The sequence below is a fragment of the Mirounga leonina genome, unplaced genomic scaffold (genome assembly GCF_011800145.1).
Source record: "Mirounga leonina isolate KUSES-001 unplaced genomic scaffold, KU_Mleo_1.0 Mir_174, whole genome shotgun sequence".
In the NCBI taxonomy this organism is placed as follows: Eukaryota; Metazoa; Chordata; class Mammalia; order Carnivora; family Phocidae; genus Mirounga; species Mirounga leonina.
In genome coordinates, this window is record NW_023270451.1 from 59212704 (window position 1) to 59225223 (window position 12520).

The 12520-nt window shown below is 40.3% G+C and overlaps 1 long non-coding RNA gene across 1 annotated transcript in view; it reads right to left on the minus strand.

The window, feature by feature from the left end:
- Positions 1-11171, minus strand: part of LOC118021015 — a 49040-nt gene extending 37869 nt beyond the window's left edge. The window contains exons 1-5 of the long non-coding RNA XR_004682078.1: positions 7411-11171; positions 6353-6631; positions 5228-5658; positions 3256-3543; positions 1557-2175 (exon numbers count right to left, since the gene is read on the minus strand). This is a non-coding gene — a long non-coding RNA (uncharacterized LOC118021015). The remainder of the gene's footprint in view (positions 1-1556; positions 2176-3255; positions 3544-5227; positions 5659-6352; positions 6632-7410) is intronic.
- Between the last annotated feature and the right edge of the window lie 1349 nt (positions 11172-12520).

The window sequence follows — 12520 nt, forward strand, 5'->3', positions numbered from 1 at the left end:
GCAAACTCTGACTCAATCTTGGTACACCCTAGGATTCTGCATTAATAACAAGCTCCTGGGTGATGTAGATGATGCTCTTGGTCCAGAACCACATTTTGGGTTACTGAGATCTGGATTACAGCAATAGTCTCATTCCTGGGCTCCCTGCCTTCACTTTTGCCTGTATCAATCTTGATGATAAGACCAAAGTAATTTAAATTTAAAATACAAGTCTGATCACATCTATTTTGTACCCCTATTCTCAGCCCTGTCCATCTTAACATTCTTTTCAATGGTCTCCCATAATTGTGAAGATGAAGTCCAAACTCCTTAGCCTGGCTTAAAAGGCTTAAGATTTCGTTCCTCCTTGCTTCTACTGCATTCTTCTTCTCTACTCCTTCATTCCACATATGTTTGATAAGTGCTACTATGACACTCAGTTCCTGGCCACAGTTGAGAGCTTGCAATGCCTTTGGCAGATCTATCTTACTTCTAAAACTTTTCAGGTGCTGCTCCTTCTGCTTTGAATATAATAATCCCTCCCTGTTCCTCTGCTTCGACTTCCCTGGTTAGAGCCTCTTCATCATTCAGTACCAAACTTGGGATCACCTCTTCTGGAAGACCTCCCCTTCCCCCATTAGATGTTCCTTCTATATGGCAATTTATTTGTAATGTCTGCTTTGCACAGTGCTGGGACAGAGTAGGAGCTCAGAAACGAATTGAATGAATAAATAGCACTTATGACACTGTAATGGACTGTTTATTTGACTATTTCCCCATAGTAAATTTCTTGAGGGCAGGAACCATTATTTATCTTTTATCTCTAGTGGTTCCAAGGCAACTCAGTAAATATTTGCTGAACACATGAATGAATGAATGCATAAAATAAATTAAAAGGTGACCCCAAATCCTCAAATCATAGATAAAAGCACAGTTATGAATGGATTAAAATGTTATAGCCAAAGAAAATAATAAATGCCAGGACTCAGATATGGGCTGGAGACAAGTAGAAAAGATCAATGTTTAGATTTCTAGGGTTCTGTGAGAAAAAATTAAGAGTGCTATGGGTAAAATTCCTTGATATTCAGGTTTGGTAGAAGTTGGATGCAAGTGTAATTATATAGAAAAAAAAAAAAAAAAACCCCTCTGGAACAAAACAAAGAGAAGTTCAGCCAAAACCAGTTTTCACAGTTCCCAGATGTTCTGATAACTCTTAAAAATTCTCCAGTTTTTAAGTAGCAACTACCTAGTAGAGTGGCTGAGCAAATCTGTTATCAATTAGGGAGTATTTCAAAGGGAGGACTAAAGAGAGATAATTTGAGCACATCTTTTATTGAGCCACAATTATACCCACATGTTCACAAGAATAGTCAGAAAAGACAGTGAACATGTATTTTGTACTTTCCTCTCACTCTTGACATACTGTGCCTTGAGAATTTCCATGTGCAGGATTCTACATGTAGAAAAGATTATTTTCTGGTGAATGCATGCCATTAAAACAAAAGAGACCTGTCCCTGCCCTCCCGGTGGTTTAAATTAACAAGAGACATGGCAAACCAGACAAACAACAAACAAACCCATAGTGCTGGGATCAGGGTAAGTGCAAGCAGTGGTGGAGCATTGGTGAGGACTCTTCATCAAATGGCGCATCAGGGAATGCTTCCTGAAGTCCTGGCAGCAAAACAAAATAAAACAGCTCTTCAAATTAAAAAAAATCAAATAAAACAAACCAACCAACACACAAAAATCCAAAGGTGGTTTTAAAAAAATATCCTCAAAGTTCTCAAACAAGAGACAGACTCATTTGAAGTCTGCAGACGATTTCTGGAAGCAGCTTATTTCCAACTCCTCCCTTTTCCCCTCTCCCCTCCCTCCTCACCCTTCTCACATGGTTTTCCTTCTTGTCCCCTCACTTTTGTCCTCTCTCCTCCTTCTTCCCTAGTCTAATTCCCACTACTAACATGCATGGCGGTATGCATGAAGGAGGTTCGATCCCGCTTGGAGGGGGGGTGGGTGAGAGGCAGATCCAAAAGCAAGAGCTAAAGTTCTAGCTCTGAGTCCCTGGGAACCTGATGGGGACAGGAATTCCAACCTGGTCCTGGCAGCCAGCCAGGTGTGAGTCTTGTCCTCCTCAGCTCTGATTCGGGGCCCCGGGTACTCGAAAGATAAACAGGTCCAGTTTTGACAGAGATCACACTGGGAATAGAAAGAAGGTGGGAAGATCTCGGAGGATCCCAACCCATGAATTACCAAGACCCAGGCACCAAACCACCATCTTGGCCATCTGTGTGAGCAGATTAGAAAAGTCTAGGCCCTCCTGGGTTATCCACTGAGTTTCTATTTTTATACATTTATATTTTTACCTATTTTCAGCATTTTAAGTGTGTTAAATCTTTACTTTCAATGATGAAAAAAATTAGATGAATTCTGAACTTTAAAAATTACATTTTCACCAACTAAAGACCAAAATGGCAATGCCATGTCATTGTGCTACAGTGAATCTCTAAGAGTAACTTTTGTTTACTGGATGTTGGCAGGTCATTCATCATGATGGAGAGAGTTTATAGGTCCTCTGGTCTCTCTGAACTCAGTTACAGCAGAGTCAAACAAAGGGTTAAGTAAAATGCTTTCTGGGAAAATATGAACATAAATAAGAACTACTATAAGAATTTCCATGTCATAGAATACCAGAAAGAGGGCTATTTCATTTCCAGTTTCTCTTACAAGGGGGGATTTTTAGTGTAAGGACTATTCTTTGGAAAACATTTTTTCTTTTCATGTAGAATTCTTTTTTTTTAATATAGAATTCTTATAGAATATGGATAACAGTTCAATCCATGAAATAAGGCTAAAACTCCAAGACAGAGTATTTAGAGTGCAAAGGGGAAGAACTGTCAAAGCTACAACCATGGGGAATGCACTGATGAGGGTTCTAACAAAGAAAAAGTGAACATAGCTGGTAGGAATAATCAGGGAGCTTGGAAAGAACCAGAAATTGTGTAAATCAGGGAGAAGATATTTTTAAGAAAGGTGAACAATTCTGCGTTTTCAAAATATTAAACCTTGAAATTACTTCTTAAAAGTCACTGCTTGGAATTCAAGGATTGTCTACGCAAGAATGTCTCTCCAAGATCTAAAAATATTTTAAGTCTAGGCTCTTATTTTTAAAGTTGTCAAGGTTAAACAGAAATAAAGGAAACAAGGCAAATAGTTTCATCAATGAGAGTTTCCCTCTTGTTAATACAACTCGCTTGTATTAACTCAAGGTTTTTATACCTTCTTCTTCAAGTTTCTTTGAATCTCCTCCAAATAGAGGAGCTCTTGAGAGCGTCCTGAGCCTCGGGTCTAGAAAGCAGCCAGGAGGACGCATCAGGTGGCTGCACAGGCCGGGGCAGGAAACAACAGTAGGCAGAAAGAACCACTGGCACCACGTCTTTTCCCTTTGGATCCGTTTCCTTTTCTTCACCCACAATTACTCTCTGACGCTCCCTCATGGCTTTCACCATACGACCTCATGTTAAATAAGGTTGTGCTGCTTTCATATCTTGGCTATCGTAAATAATGCTGCAATGAACATAAGGGTGCATAATAAAAGAAGAAAGAGAAAAAAGAAAAAAAAATGTTTTGTTGTTTTTTTTTTAAAGCTTTGCTTTCGGTCAACTTTTATATCTCTCTGTCTGTTTCTCTGTGAGCAGCTAATTCAATCACTTGCATATTGCCTGACTCCGTCAATCCTGAGAAAAGTTCACTGAAACAAGCTGGGTGACTGGTTAGGAAAGAACAGGAAAAGAAGGGAGAGAAAAGTGCCCAGCTTTGTGACTAAATTGATGGTCATCTTTTGGTTGATAATACAAGTAGAACAGACATACTAGTTATAAAGGATAATCTGGGGGCTCAGGGAGTGTCTGCACCCCACCCCCATCTGTGTCACCCAGCCATATTCAACAAACTGATCTTGTTTCTTTTTTTTTTTTTTTAAAGATTTTATTTATTTATTTGACAGTGAGAGACACAGCGAGAGAGGGAACACAAGCAGGGGGAGTGGGAGAGGGAGAAGCAGGCCTCCCGCAAAGCAAGGAGCCCGATGCAGGGCTCGATCCCAGGATGCTGGGATCATGACCTGAGCCTAAGGCAGATGCTTAACAACTGAGCTACCCAGGTGCCCCATGATTCTTGATCCCAAAGCCCTTTGTGCCGATCATCATACTGTTGCTGTTGCTGCCAGTAAGGCATGCTTTATTTTCCTCTCAATGAAGCGCAGGTATTAGATTAGGTGGAAGTGAGTTTATCCTAATGGCTTATTATCTCTGCAGGCAATACTCTTCTTGATAAAGTGCTTCAGCTGAACACAATTCTGCTAGCTATGCAACATTGCTCCACCACTCAGAAACTCATTTACCTATATTGATATAAGTAAATCTCTGTACACATTTAGTTTCCAGCATCCCCATCAAGGGAATTAGTTAAGCTTTTATCACAGCATGTGCTGACCAGTGTTGAAGCTACTTATGATATGGGATTATATTTTTAAAAAAATTTTGGACATGTAAACCAATAACCTTTTAATTTTTTCATTTCAGATTCACTCATCCCATACATCATTACTCAAAATGAGCAAAGGCTATATTTTGTCTCATGGAACCTTCGAACACCATGCATCTGTTTACACGCGACAGCCCCCAAAATTATTAAAACCAGATGTTATCCAGGATCCTCATGGAAATAAGTCTTTATGGGTAGCTAAATTTTCCAGTTAGATGAAGCTTTACTATTTTAAGAACTTTATTCTAATGATCTTAGTTGGAAGCTTTGGAAAATAGGATTCATATTCTCTGTTTTCCTAAAAAAAAGTCATGTGATCATTTAGGAACAACATAAACACCAGTAAAATCCAGCGACCACTTGCCCCTATACTGATGTGCTTTCATATTAGTAAATGGGATTTGCGCTGCTCTTCTGTATTTTCCTTGTTATCATCAGCCCTTCTCTTCTCCTTCTATTTTGCTACCTCAAGTCAATCATGAGTTTAGAAGCTAGATTACAAATCTTAATAGAACTGTGTATATTAAATGTAAATAGATACTGTATAAAAAGCTGATTTTTATTTTTTTATAAACATGGCGTATCTTTCCTTTTATGTAGCCCTATTCATCTTTTTTTGTCTTTTTAGTTTTTATTGACATTCCAGTTAGTTAGCATACAGTGCAATATTAGTTTCAAGTGCACAATTTAGTGATTCAATACTTACATTCAACACCTGGAAAAATGGATTTTTTTAAAAAACACACAAGCTTTGCTGCAGTGTGGTATTCAAGCAAGTTGCTCAGAGGCCTTTTTGCTTTCCTCCTGTGCCCTGTGCATGCGTCCTCAGCTTGCTTCGCTGGTGGGGATGGGGAGACAGAGGTGTGACTTGAGGATAAGCAGCATCTGAATAAATGAGTTATCCCTGAAGGCAGAACTCTAAGAATCAGATATATGACATTCCTTGGAACGTTTCAGTCTCCAATGCCACTGAGAAGCATGGATGTAGAATTCGGTGGTCCATATATGAGGGGTGGGGCAGAATTATTAAGGGAGGAAAGAAAAATCACTCCAGTTTTATGTGAGTATAGTCATTATTATGCAATGATGGCTCAATTATTGTCATGTATATGGTATTCTGTGGGATTCGGATGCTTCCTGGATGTTTGAGGGAGAGAGAGACAGGAGACAAGACAGAGACAAAATCATGTTGTCAGTGAAAACTATAAAACATACATTCTCAACAGAAGTGAAAACTGGCTCTCAGGAGGAGAAAATCCTATTTTTACGTATAAAGCACAGAGCATATACAGCAGATAAATAGCTATACAGCACATGTGTGGTATTAAAGTTTCAAAGGAGTGGTATTAGAAAAAAATGTTTAAATAGCCTCCTTGGATGGAGTGACATTATGAGAAAAAGGCTAAGACACGCCACTGTAAGACATACAATCTGAGATGGGCTCCTCTGAACGAAGGGCAAAGGCTGGGCTATTGGCCGACGTGGGCAAGAGCAGCAGGGTCTACAGGTACCATTATTCGCATATCCACAGACAGCCCCGTCTCCTCACTAACTTCCTTTCTCCTATTCACCTGCACCACATCCTTTACCCCAGGGGAACCACCTGCCTTTCTCCAAAGTGGCATTCCATTTCTTGATGCTGAGCCTTTGCACATGCTGGTCCTCTGGCCTGGGATTCTCTTCTCTCCCTTTTTTTTTTTTTTTTTTAAAGATTATTTATTTGAGAGAGAGAAAGAGTACATGAGAGGGGAGAGGGTCAGAGGGAGAAGCAGGCTCCTCGCTGAGCAGGGAGCCCTATGTGGGACTCGATCCTCTTCTCTCCCTGTCTTACCTGCTCTTTCATCCTTCAATATCCAACTCAAGCATCATCTCATCCAGGAAGGTTTCCAGATGTGTGCAAAACAACAACAACAAAGCTAACCAACCAACTTAAAAAAGCAGGATAAATCGACGACAGCAATGTTGTACCATTGAAGGTCGCTGACTTTGAGCACAGACCTGGATGTAGTAAGAGATGGAGCCATACGACGATCTGTAGAAGTGTTCTGGGTAGAAACAAATACCCTGAAGTCAAAGCAGGTCGTCAGACTCATAAAAGGTCTCTGTGTAGCTGAAAACAGCAACAGAGAAGGGAAGTCACAGGAAATTAGGTGGGAAAGGTAATGGGGAGTCATATTATATGGGGTACTGTAGTGTAGGACTTTGAATTTTCTACCAAATATGATGGCAAATTACTAGAGCATTAAAAGCTGGGTGTACCATGAGCTGACTTATGGATTTAAGGCCACCCCGTTGGCTGCTGTATGGAGAACTGATAGCAGAGGTATAAAAATCAAAGCAAGGAGGCCAGGTAGAAGGCTGGTAGGAGAGCGTCGTGAACACAGCGGTCACTTGGACTAGTGTGTTAGCCACTAAGTGGGTGAGAAATGGCCTAGAGTCCTGTGCTCCTTCCATTTTCCTGGACACGTACTACTCCCCGAACTACAAACTTCAGTTCAAGTACCCAAACGTCTAGAAACCTGGCCCAACCACCCCAGACTGATGAGCGTCGCCCTTCTCAGAACACTCACAGCTCTTTGTATGTTCTTCCAAGTCTGCACTTCCCTTATTCCATTGTAATACTTAATTATCTATCTGTCTTTTGTACCATACTGCAAGCTCTAAGGTTTAATTTTATGTGTCAACATGAGTGGGCCACAGGGTGTCCAGATATTTGGTTAAACATTATTTCTGGGTATGTCCGTGAGGGTGTTTCTGGATGAGATTAACATCTGAAGTGCTAGACCAAGTAAAGCAGATCACTCTCCCCAGTGAAGGTGGGCCTCATTCAATTCGTTGAAGGCCTGAACAGAATAAAGGGCTGAATAAGAAAGAGTCCTTTCTCTGTACCTGTCTCCGAGCTGGGCCATTGGTCTTCTCTTGCTTTTTGCCTCGGCTTCAGACTGGAAGTTATCCCACTGGATCTTTTGGGTCTCCAGCTTGCCAATGACTCCAGGTCTTGTACTTCTCCACTTCCTTCTCAGATTTCTTATAGTAAATCTCTCTACATCTAGAGTAAATCTCTATATCTACACCAATTTCTTACAGAAAATCTCTCTAAATCTATTCTATATCTAGGTACTCTAGTGAGTCACCACTTCAGAGCTTTACTGCTTAACAGATTTCCTTGGCATAGTTTTGGTGTGGGCATCCAGTCTTTTTTTTTTTTTTTAAATGTGCTCAGCCAGAAAGGCCATGTCCATGTGGCTGTGGCAGTTACAGTTCTGTGGTTTCACGTTAGTTACCTAATAATTTCTGTGTAATTAGTGCCACTTAATGTATGTTACCAAAACTAAAGATATTTACCCCAGACTGCAAAACCTGTATTGGTTTTTAAAAAATAACATCCGATGGAAATTTTAAAAAAATAATAAATCGGTATCTCCATATCCTATTTGTTCTGTTTCTCTGGAGAACCCAGACTAATACAGGCTCCTTGAGGGCAGACTATTTAATCGTCTTGTGCTATAGACTAAATGTTTGTATCCCGCCCCGCAACATACATTCATATGTTAAATCCTAATCCCTAATGTGATAGCATTTAGAAGTGGGAACTCTGGGGGATGATTAAGTCACTAGCATAGAACCCTCATAAACGGGATTAGTGCCCTAATAAAAGAGATTTCAGAGAGCTCCCTCCCTCCTTCTGCCGTGTGAGGACACAGTGCCTGTGAATCGGGAGGCAGTTTCTCACCGGACACCACATCTGCTGGCACTGTGATCTAAGAGTTCCCAGACTCCAGAACCGTGAGAAATAAATTTCTGTTGTTATAACCCACCCAGCTGATGGCCTTCTGTTACAGCAGCCTGAACGGACTAAGACATTTTGACACCAGTAAGGCCCAAGACAGTACTAGGCACCCAGTAATAACAGCCAACATCAATAAGCTTGCACATTGTGTTTCAGCATCTTAGGGGTGGTGTTTCAATTGATACAACAAGGTGATGAGGTCGGTATTCTTATTACCCCATTTTCAAATGTGGAAACTAAAGCACTGGGGGTTAAGTGACTCGTCCAAACCCATAGCATGGGCCGTAGAACTAGCTAGGAAGTGGTTGCAGTTGTCTCAAACTCATCTCTATAAAGGCAGAGACTTCACTTGTAGCCATTTTGCAACTCTACCATAGTAAATGTTTTGTTCTTGACCTTGGAGAGAACCCAAATTGGTTTGAGATTAAAATTAGATTAATTGAAATTATCAGTAATTATTAAACATCTTGTTCAGTCTCTAGTGACACATCTCAGTGCCTCTCTGCTATAGTTTTTCTGGTAAAAGAGGCACTGGTTTGGGCTAAAGTTCTCTGAGGCTGAGGATCACAAGAGTGCACTTCTTGGGTTTGCCAGGAGCATGGCAGTTGAGTAGGTCAGCCTTAGTGGGCCTGCAGGATCCTCTGGAGCAAATACACTGTTGATCATTTTCAACTAAAATTGCCCTACCTTCATCTATTGCTGAAATGGCTGCAGACCTACTGTTAGTTTAATCAAATAGCATTCTGGCTTATTTGCCTAGTTACAATAACAAATCTGTACTCCTCTATTCACACAGACATCCTTTGAAAGGATCACTTATGCTTTTAATTGACTAAATATGATCAATGCACAAAGCACAATGAGCTTGCCACCTCAAAGCATTTTTAGAACAAAGCCAAGTGTAAATGAACCCACAAACAAGCAACCAACTAAACCCACAACTTTGGCTTACCTATCACAATGTGCTGATGAAGCTTAGCAACCACCAATGTGAAAACATTTTCCCAAGAGAGACACATGGGAAGAACCTCCTCTGCCAAGCACGTTCAGTGAAGAGAAGCCTGATGATTTGCTACACGGAGAGCTTCTCTTTCTTCAGGCTGACAGAATATCATTAAACTTATTTAGCAGAATTTTTACCTTCGCTCTTTTCTCCTGCAAAAGGCCTAGGTGTTTTTTTTGTTTTCATCGCTTTGTTCTTTTCCTTTGCTGACACTGGGTGTTGGACTGTTCTGGGAAACTAGGCAGAAGAGGTGCATTGCTTTTCTCTTTTAGCTTATACTCTAAAGATGAAGTGTTCTCATCACCTCCTTCCTCCCACCCACTCTTCACCTGTGATTTCAGAAAGCCTATTGTTTTTATGTAAACCTAATCAAGTCTTAGTGAATTATTCCCAAATATCATATCAAACATTAAGAATACAAAATATTAGCAGGGAGGCTGTGACTTTCAGGCTGTGATTTTGCTCAGAAATCAGTGGGCTTATTTTTCTAGTCTTTGTCGTCCTTTCAACACACACCAAAGTAGTCCTTAAAGAGACTGCTGTGTTTGCAGATCAGAGGTGGAGGCTCACAGAGTTCTTCTGAAAATGAAGGAAAGCTCCCTTACCAAGGCTAACGTACCACAGATTTTTATAGTGTTCCTTGACAAGTGGGATTTCATACTTACAACTTGTAACTTTTTTCTAATGTTCAGGGTCTTTTGTGGCCAGGGACACAGGTAAAAAGAAGTAGAAGGGATAGGAGAAGGTACAGAATCTGAGCTGGAAGTGTACCTATTTATGGAGGGCTGGCCCTTGACCCATGTTGGGAAGTTGGTAAAGAAGGAGCCTCAGCTCTACTAGCCCCTCATTTTAAAAGGTGCCTTCTTTTGTCCTCCCCATCCCAGATGTGTCTCCTTCCCAATCCTTAGGTTTTTTTCCAGCTTCCCTACCAAAGCCTGTTCATGGAGTCAATAGAAAATGTGACAGTGTGGAATACTGGAAACAGTACTCAAATATAATCAGCTTAGTCCTGGTCCCAACTTCACCATTTACTACTGGTTTGACTTAGGGCAAACGGTTCAACTCTGACCCTCTGTTTCTTCATCTATAAAATGGGGATCTCTTCCCAGTTCACTTCACAAACCTATTTTTTAGGATCAGGTAAGAAAAGGCTTGGGTGTGTTCTACAAAATCTAAGTACTGTGCAAATACAAGACACGATCGATTTCTACTTGATTATCTTGCACTTGGTGCTCAGTGGATACTCTGAGTAATTGCTAAATGACTGTACTGTCTCATTTGACAAATGTTATCGTTCTGAGAGATATCTGCAATTCCACAGGGGTAAATCTGGCATAATTGGAAAGGGAAACTTAACCACTAAACTCATTCTTCCTCAATCAAATAGAATAATCAAGTTGAATAATCAAATTGCATTGTTAAAATCAATTTTTAGGTACCATGGGGCTGGTACATGGCTAGCAACCTCAAACTGAAGACCAATCTCGTCATCCTAAAGGGGATGATGCTGTAGTCACTGATGGTTCCATTACCAAATAGTGCCAACCTGTATGGGTTCCATTATATACCAGAGAAGCTGGACAGTAAAACAAAACAATAAATTACATTTCTAACATTGCCTTGAAACCAGGGCAGGCATGTAACTTATTTGCCTCTCAGTAGTACGCACAGTGAGGTTTGGACACAAGTGCTGAGTGCATAAAGTAATGCATACGGGCCTTGTGGCAAGCACAGTGGTGAAGGCTTCTGGGTTTTCAGGGGCAACCATGGCAAACTTCCAGCACCCAATACCTTGATTTGCTTGACTAAGAAATCACTGCATTTGACAGTCTACTTAGAAATGACTAAATTAGGGCGCCTGGGTGGCTCAGTTGGTTAAGTGACTGCCTTCGGCTCAGGTCATGATCCTGGAGTCCCTGGATCGAGTCCCGCATCGGGCTCCCTGCTCGGCAGGGGGTCTGCTTCTCCCTCTGACCCTCCCCCCTCTCATGTGCTCTCTCTCTCTCATTCTCTCTGTCTCAAATAAATAAATAAAATCTTTAAAAAAAAAGAAATGACTAAATTATGTCTTCTTCCATGAGGGATAACGGGAAATAAGAGTCAGATATTACAGCAATTAAGGACAAGTAAAATTATATAGAGGACCCTTGAACAACGTAGGGGTTAGGGACACATAACTTTTGACTCCCCCAAAACTTTACAAGTAGCCCGCTGTTGACCTGAAGCCTTACAGATAACAGTCAATGAACACAAATTTTGTATGTTATATGTATTATATGCTGTATTTTTACAATAAAATAAGCTAGAGAAAAGAAAATGCTATCAAGAAAACCATAAGAAAGAAAATGCATTTTCTGTACTGTATTTATTGAAAAAAATGTGCATATCAGTGGACCCATGCAGGCCAAACCTGTGCTGTTCAAGGGTCAACCGTATTTTCGTAAAATGCTTGTGACAATGAAAAATCCAACTTGCTATATCATCTATTTTGAAGATGGTTCCGTATCAATACATGTAGATTGATCACCTTTTTTTTTACCTTGCTTTTAAGGTATATTGTGTTTCTTTTTTACTTAGGTAACTCCATATATCATTGCAAACTTGGAAAGAAGTTTTTTTAGTAGCTGCACAAGATTTCATTGTATGTATACACCACGATTTATGGATCCACGGCTTCATTTTTACACATTTCTGTAACACATTTTTGCTATACTAAAAACTCTGTGCTAAAAATTCTTTTGACATTTTGAATTATTTCCTACAAAATATCCATCATCAAGTTTTATGTTAATACTTTTGGTCATTTCCATATTTCAGAAACTTAAATTTAAAAAAAGAAAAGCTTTCCAAAGAACATTCCTTACACTAACAATCCTTATTTATAAGGGAAACTGGAAGTGAAGTATTCCCCTTTTATAGCATCCTACAAGATGGAAATTCTTTTTTTTTTTTTTTAAAGATTTTATTTATTTTCTAGAGAGCGAGCGAGAGAGAAACAGCATGAGAGGGGAGAGGGTGAGAGGGAGAAGTAGGCTCCCCGCCGAGCTGGGAGCCCGATGTGGGACTCGATCTCAGGACCCTGGGATCATGACCTGAGCCGAAGGCAGACGCTTAACCATCTGAGCCACCCAGGTGCCCCAAGATGGAAATTCTATAATAGTTTTCATTAATATTTATATTTGTCCAGAAAATATTTTATTTGCCCT